This window comes from Microcaecilia unicolor, chromosome 13 (assembly GCF_901765095.1).
Source record: "Microcaecilia unicolor chromosome 13, aMicUni1.1, whole genome shotgun sequence".
Lineage (NCBI taxonomy): Eukaryota > Metazoa > Chordata > Amphibia > Gymnophiona > Siphonopidae > Microcaecilia > Microcaecilia unicolor.
The window spans coordinates 21,228,596-21,236,551 of record NC_044043.1 but is presented as its reverse complement, the minus strand read 5'-3'; the positions used below and the strand labels follow the sequence as shown (position 1 = coordinate 21,236,551).

Below are 7,956 nucleotides of genomic sequence, written 5' to 3'. Positions count from 1 at the left end.
GATGGCCACCCCATATATGGACAGGTCAGTACGTGCACGTCTTGGCATCTATAATGGCTCCAAACATGGATGGCCGTGACGCATGGACGTGCATGGACTGTCGTCATGCGAGCGGGGCCTATGTGCGGAGTTTTCCTTATATGGAAGTTTTCCTTATATGTATCATTATCAAGTGTACGAACTTCATATGTATGTTCCTTATATTTTCCCTGTACCTGGATGTCTGCAACTACATGCCCTGTACTTGTGGAACATGCAGCTATGGGAAATATAAGGAACATTGAGAAGTATAAAGTACAGTAACGCGTTTCTCACATAACTGCCGTATTTTTTGTATACTTTGGCCACCCCTGATTTGGCCATTTTCAACTGCGATAATGGATTGTCCAAGGCCGGCCATTTTCCTTTACTTTGGCCGGCCCTGATTTGGCCGTTGTCAACCGCGATAATGGAATGTCTATGGCTGGCCATATTATTTTTTGATTATACCTGTCTGCTTTTGGCCGGCTTCGTGAGGGCGCCCAAATTCAGATTTAGCCGGCATTTCGATTATGCCCCTCCATGTGACCCTAAAATGTGTTTAATGCTTTTACTGTTATTCTCACTTCTAAGAGTTTTCATTGCTGCAATTCTCACTACAAAGATGTGTGAGCAATGAAATTGTATGTAATGTAGTTCACAGGCAATGCAGCCACACTTGCCTGTCTGTGTAAGAACTGTTACTATTGGTTTGTGCTGCTGCCTAGACCTCCTCTCTTTCTCAGCCAAGCTTGGCTCCTTTGTCTACCTGCTATCATTTCCTGGTCATTCTTACTATCTCTGTCCTGAGAGGTCAGCCAGGTACGACCTTTCCCTCCAATCGAGGGCTGCCCTCTAGGGTCACCCTTTGCTACCCGCTGGCAGGCTCTGTCCCCATTGGGCCTGTGTGAGCCTTCTTAGCCTCTCCCTCTCCATGAGGCATTCTCCATCTTGCTTCAGACAGTACTTGTCCTGCTTCACTCCTTGGAACGAACTTGGTTTTTTACCTTGAATATATCTTCCTAATGAGATATTGCAAGCCCAAGGCAAAGCACGCCATGGAGGCAGGCCCGTACAACAGTGATCCACATGCATGTATGCACATGGATGCACTACCACTGGCATTTGCTCCAGAAAACCGCTCTAGCGGAAACGCCTCAGATCAGCCACAGAGTCTGAGCCTCCACACAGGGTGGGGGCAAGAGAGACCTGAGCAGTCGCTCCCAAGCAGGATATTGGCTGAACTCCCTTGGCCTAAATAAGAGGGGCCTGGACAGCCACACTCCTCCTCAGGCTTCAGAGGGACACAAGCCAACCAACCAGCAGTGACGTCAGCTGCTCGACTTGAAACTACAGCGAGAGATGAGTATCTGGCTAGCAAAGATCTGGGAAGTGCAGAGCTTACCCAGTCCAATGTCTGCCCTGAGCGTTACCGGGCATGGAAATCCGATTCCAAGGATGCCATAGCGAATATGATGCTTACTCCTAAGCAAGAGTTGTATATGATGCCACACGGGCTGGGAAAGGAAACAGCCGCACGTGTAGAAGAATTGAACTCAGATCATCTCGCCAAAGATTGCAAAGTACTTATCAAGTGTACAGAGCATGGCAGCAACCAGAGCATCTATGCCTTACACCCAGATCATGCCAAACCGAACTCTAACCCCGAGTCGAATCATGGTGGGGAGACGGAGGAAGAAAGGGCATCAACATTCCAAGTCCCCCCGAGATGCACAAAGGTGTGTGAAGGAGACCGCGAAGGGAGATCCTGCACCAAGACATGCCTGACTGAAGTGCACCTTGAAGGACGACGTGACAAAGCAGCCAAAATGTACGTCATCATAGATGAGCAGAGCAACAGGTCCCCCACAATATCAGAGTGCTATGACCTGTTCGACATCCACCAAAACTACTCCTCATCAAAACTTGTGCAAAGGCCGTACAGGCGGCATGGCAAACAGCAAGTGGTTATGTGATAGAGGCTATGAATGGCGGCACCACGCCACAGTCACCCACACAAGTCGAATGTAACCAGATACCAGATGACAAGGATGAGATTCCCACGCTACAGGCTGCCCGGAATCACCCCCACCTGAGGCCCATAACCGACCAGCTTGCACGCTTGAATCCAGATGCGGAGATCTCGCTCTTGCTGGACAGAGATGCATCAGACCCCCTGGACATCCATGAATCATGCAAGGGCCCACGCAGTGCTCCCTATGCACACCCACTCAACTTGGGTTGGATAATAGTAGGCAACGTCTGCCTCAAGTGAACAAGAAAGTCAAGTGTCAATGTACTTTCCACCAATGGCCTAGGAAGCTGGTGCTCTTCCTTGATCGAGCCATGTACCAACCATCTAACCACCAAAGAAACTCCCGCCCAGAAGGAACAGAGCAGTGTCCCAACACTCTACAAAACAGTCTCTTCAGCAGACTTAGGAGAACACCTGGGAAGCTCAGTGTTCCAGACCACCAAAGATGGAGACAAACCTGCCTTCTCCATAGAAGGTAAGAGTTCCTGAATACAATGAACAAAGAGTTCAGTAAAGATGAGTCATTCTTTTCAGTAGACCATGCTAGGGGCCTGAAGGACCTAGACTTGGGACTGGACACCCCCTCACTTCAACGCAACCTTGGCCTAAGCAGGGACCTAAAAACCGACATCCTCACCTTTCGGGTCTCCACCCAAGAGCAACAGTGCGCCTGACGAAGCATCTTGTCTACAGTGAACGGCCCATACGATCCACCGCCAAGATTTTGCTCCTTGGACCACCCAAAGAAGCACAAGCACAGAGAGCCAGCATCCACCCACGAAGACAAAGACTATCTCTCTTGTTTGTGTTGTCTGGTATTCTTGTTGTCTGTCTCTCATTTCAGCTCCTGTGTGATGAAGAAGATGACCCTACAGCCAGTGGACAACCTGAATACAAATAATGGACTTTACATGTTATTAATTTGATAAATTGTGATAATAATGATAGTGGTATCTACCAATACCATGCGGGGAGTGACAGCCTTGCACTAGTTTATAATGTGACCCTAATATGTGTTTAATGCTTTTACTGTTATTCTCACTTCTAAGGGTTTTCATTGCTGCAGTTCTCTCTGCAAAGATACGTGAACAATGCATTGTGTGTAATGTAGTTGACAGGCAATGTAGCCACACTTGCCTGTCTGTGTAAGAACTGTTACTATTGGTTTGTGCTGCTGCCTAGACCTCCTCTCTTTCTCAGCCAAGCTTTGTCTACCCGCTATCATTTCCTGGTCATTCTTACTATCTCTGTCCTGAGAGGTCAGCCAGGTATGACCTTTCCCTCCAATCGAGGGCTGTCCTCTAGGACCACCCCTTGCTACCTGATGGCAGGCTCTGTCCCCATTGGTCTATTTACCCCCTCCTCCCTGGGCCTGTGTGAGCCCTTCTTAGCCTCTCCCTCGCCATGAAGCATTCTCCATCTTGCTTCAGACAGCACTTGTCCTGCTTCACTCCTTGGAACGAACTTGTGGCTTAGTACAGTGGTTCCCAAACCTGATCCTGGAGGCACCCCAGCCAGTCAGGTTTTTGGGATATCCACAATGAATATTCATGAAAGAGATCTGCAAGCAGTGGAGGGAGTTTATGCAAATATCTCTTATGAATATTCATTGTGGATATTCCAAAAAACCTGACTGGCTGGGGTGCCTCCAGGATCAGGTTTGGGAGCCACTGGCTTAGTATATCGGTCCCTACCATGCAGAGTTAACACAAAACTAGCAAATCAAAATTGGAGTTGCAAAACTTTTAACAATGCTAAACAGTGGCATAGCCAGAAATGAGTTTTGTAGGTTAGTATGGGTGGCCACTAGGAAGCCCATTTCCTCTGCTTCCTCTCTCCTGCCCTACTGCCTAAAAAAAAAAATAATTAAAAACACTTTAGCTGGCAGAAATCCCCAAGCTCTACCCACTGAAGAAATACAGAGCTAACCGTGGCACTCATTGGCAGCAAGTGGAGCCATTGAGGCCGGCATACTAAGTATGAACTGAGCAGGCACGAGAATCAAGTGTGCTTCTGATGCCAGTGTCAATGGCTCAATGTGCTGCCGATGAGTGCCACGGTTTAATGACTGAGCACAGCTCCAGATTTGTTCAGCTGGCAGGACTTGGGGATGGCCAGGTGAGGCATACCCTCGGCTAGAGTGGAGGAGTAGCCTAATGGTTAGTGCAGTGGGCTTTGATTCTGGTAACATGGGTTCAATTCCCCCTGCAACTCTTTGTGACCTTGACCTTCTATTGCCCTAGGTTTGTTTACCTCTAGGAATAAAGTACCTGCATATAATGTGTATAGCACATCATGTATCTAGTCGTGCTATAAAAAAGATTATTATTAGTAGTAGTAGTAGTAAGAAAGCTATTCAGAGAAATGCAGGCTCTGCTTACCTCTCCTAATTCTCATAGAGCCTGAATTACTTGTTAGGGAGCAGAGAGGAGCCTAGTTTTCTGTGCAAACTTTTAAAAGTTCCCTCCTCTCTCCCCATTCTGGTACCCACTAACCAGGCCCAAAACCCCTGTTGTCCTGCAGAACAGCACAATCAGGAACATGAGGAGGAATTTTGTTTGTGTTTCATTTTGTAATACGAGCTCTTCGGAGCAGGATCTTGCTCAGAGAAGGTGTTTTTCCCTTGACATTTGGCTGAAAAGGATACGTATTCTGATCCTAGGTCAGGCTGATTCATTTCATAAACATGTTGAATAGTTTTTGACTTAGAGGAGTTGTACAAAATGTTTAGTTTTAATCTTTAATCTGTCCTGAGAATCTGATTGTATTGTACATCTTCAGTGGTAAGAAGGACATTTTTACTAAATGAATCAGCAATTTCTGCCACTCATATTTTGTATGATGTCCCCAGTATGGTATTGTTGACCATGATAATTGGCACGCTGGCTGGATGCTTCACTGTACCTCTCTCACCTTCTTCCTGACCTTCAGCCGGTCACCGTATCCCTAACTCGAGTATTTCACATCTAGGGTGTGTGGAGAGCTCAGAGTACATGCCTAGTGTGAATTTTTCCCATCCGAGAACAGGAAAAGAGAATATGGCAGTGATTGAGCCGCCCTGACTTACACTCTCTCCTGCCAAGGGAAGGGTGGGGTGTGAGGCATGGAGGGTACAATCCTCAGGGGCAGCCAGCAGGAACTGTAAGACAGACCTACCAGGGAATGCAAACTTCCTTTTGGATAAGGTAGGGAAGGGCTGGCTGGCACCAGAATGACTTCCAGCCTCAGCACATCTGTGGCCTGGCTGTAACACCAGCTCTCTCCTGGTGTGAGGAGAGAGACAGACTATTTAATAACATGCTAGGGGATCTGGATGTGCACTGGAGGACACCATCCTAGGGACTGAACAGGAAAGAATGAATAATTATAGCTTACAGAGCTGCAAGTGAGCCTGTACAAGTCAGATCCTCCAGTTCTGTAGGTCTGCACACTTAAAGGGTCAAATAGGGAAGGGATCTGCTCCTCAAGCTCTAAGGTGGGGTAACCAGAGTTTTGGTGGGTAAATCTGGGATACTTGGTCCCCATGGTGCCACTAGTGAGTGAGGAGCTCTTTTGTGGAAGGATGCAGCAGTCCAGGCAGGGGCTGCCATATGGGACAACTATAGCAATATAAGTAATATACTCAAAGTTTCTTGATACTGAAAAGCTTTACATACTCTTACCACAAAATATCTAGGACTCAATTAGAAAAGTTTCAGGATTGAAGGATATCTCCTGCATTCAGGAGAACTAATTATGCACCAGAAAAAGTCAAATCAGCAGACAAAAGTCAGCTGTTTCCAACACACAGATTCTATGTGGGAGGCACAGCCAGGTCCTGTGACTTTGAACTGAGTCACTGGACATTTTACAGGGATTAGTTAATTAATATTCTCTATCATACAATCAAATATGTTCCAACTCTTAGTGTGTTTGGCTTGATTTTCTGGCTCAGTATTTCTCTATTTTTCTCATTCTCTGCTTTTCTTTATTCCCTTTTTTAAAAATTTGTTTTCTGTTTCCCTTTGATGTATTGCAACTTTCTTTTCATTTATAGTTTCAGAGCTGTCTTTTTCTTGCTTTTTCCTTCTGTCAAGACTCTTAAGACTTGTTACCTGTAAAGTCTCAATATCTTGAAGTATAACCTTGGCACACCAGAACACACCTGAGGTAATTAAATTTGCTGATGACACAAAGTTATTCAAAGTCGTTAACTCGCGACAGGATTGTGAAAAATTACAGAAGGACCTTACGAGACTGGGAGACTGGGCGGCTAAATGGCAGATGACGTTTAATGTGAGCAAGTGCAAGGTGATGCATGTGGGAAAAAAGAATTATAGCTACGTCATGCAAGGTTCCACGTTAGGAGTTACCGACCAAGAAAGGGATCTGGGTGTCGTCGTCGATAATACACTGAAACCTTCTGCTCAGTGTGCTGCTGCGGCTTGGAAAGCGAATAGAATGTTGGGTATTATTAGGAAAGGTATGGAAAACAGGTGTGAGGATGTTATAATGCCGTTGCAACGCTCCATGGTGTGACCGCACCTTGAGTATTGTGTTCAATTCTGGTCACCGCATCTCAAGAAAGATATAGTAGAATTGGAAAAGGTGCAGCGAAGGGCGACTAAAATGATAGTGGGGATGGGACGACTTCCCTATGAAGAAAGACTAAGGAGGCTAGGGCTTTTCAGCTTGGAGAAGAGACGGGCTGAGGGGAGACATGATAAAGGTATATAAAATAATGAGTGGAGTGGAACAGGTGGATGTGAAGCGTCTGTTCACGCTTTCCAAAAATACTAGGACTAGGGGGCATGCAATGAAACTACAGTGTAGTAAATTTAAAACAAATCAGAGAAAATGTTTCTTCACCCAACGTGTAATTAAACTCTGGAATTCGTTGCCAGAGAACGTGGTGAAGGCGGTTAGCTTGGCAGAGTTTAAAAGGGGGTTAGACGGTTTCCTAAAGGACAAGTCCATAAACCACTACTAAATGGACTTTGGAAAATCCACAATTCCGGGAATAACATGTATAGAATGTTTGTACGTTTGGGAAACTTGCCAGGTGCCCTTGGCCTGGATTGGCCGCTATCGTGGACAGGATGCTGGGCTAAATGGACCCTTGGTCTTTTCCCAATGTGGCATTACTTATGTACTTATGTAAGTTTCTTTCTTTTCTGAAGTTTCTTTTATTGAATAAATACAGATAATTTACTCACAGTCAGATGTTCAGAAGTGTTGCCTCAGGGCACAGAGACTCCGTAATTCTGAGAGCTGTATCAGTGGTTGGAGGTAGAAATCTGAGGAGAGGCAGCTTTACCTTGAATATATCTTCCTAATGAGATATTGCACTCTCCAGTCACCCAGCTCTGAGCTTCTTCTACCTGTTCAACTATTTTCTCACCTCTGCAATAATGGGGCGCTCAATATCTTAGATCTCACTCCTACTTGTCATTGCCAGTTCACCAAGCTGGAACCGCTCTTATAGATCTCTTCCCCGCTATGACCCTGAAGCAGCTAGAGTCTGATATACAGCACAGTGAAACGCTGGCCACCGTTGGTCAGGGGAGATCTGGATAAGGCAATTGAGAACTTCAAGCGAAAGCACAATACAAGCTAAGTCCATTTTGGTGAACGTATATAACTGTGTATGCAAATGATGACAAGTAGGAGTGAGATCTAAGATATTGAGCGCCCCATTAATTTGTTTTACATCACGCGCACACATACGTAAGGAGGTTTTTTAAGCAGATGATAAATATCTAATCCCTTGAAATGACCGAGTAATCGGCAAACGGGATTGATTTGGTACCGTAAGGGATATTAATAAACCTTGGTACTTTGAGGCTTTTTCCTCCATCAATGATCATTGACGACTGATCATTTACATAGCCTTTCTTACTTAAACAGTGGAGTTGCAATTTAAG

General features: G+C 45.7%; 1 long non-coding RNA gene across 1 annotated transcript; it reads left to right on the top strand.

Annotated features, from left to right (window-relative positions):
* Positions 1 to 3,447: 3,447 nt before the first annotated feature.
* On the top strand, positions 3,448 to 7,370 carry LOC115456843. The gene is made up of 3 exons (XR_003939930.1): positions 3,448 to 3,520; positions 4,297 to 4,300; positions 7,344 to 7,370. It is a non-coding gene; the product is annotated as an uncharacterized LOC115456843 (long non-coding RNA).
* The last annotated feature ends 586 nt before the right edge of the window (positions 7,371 to 7,956 follow it).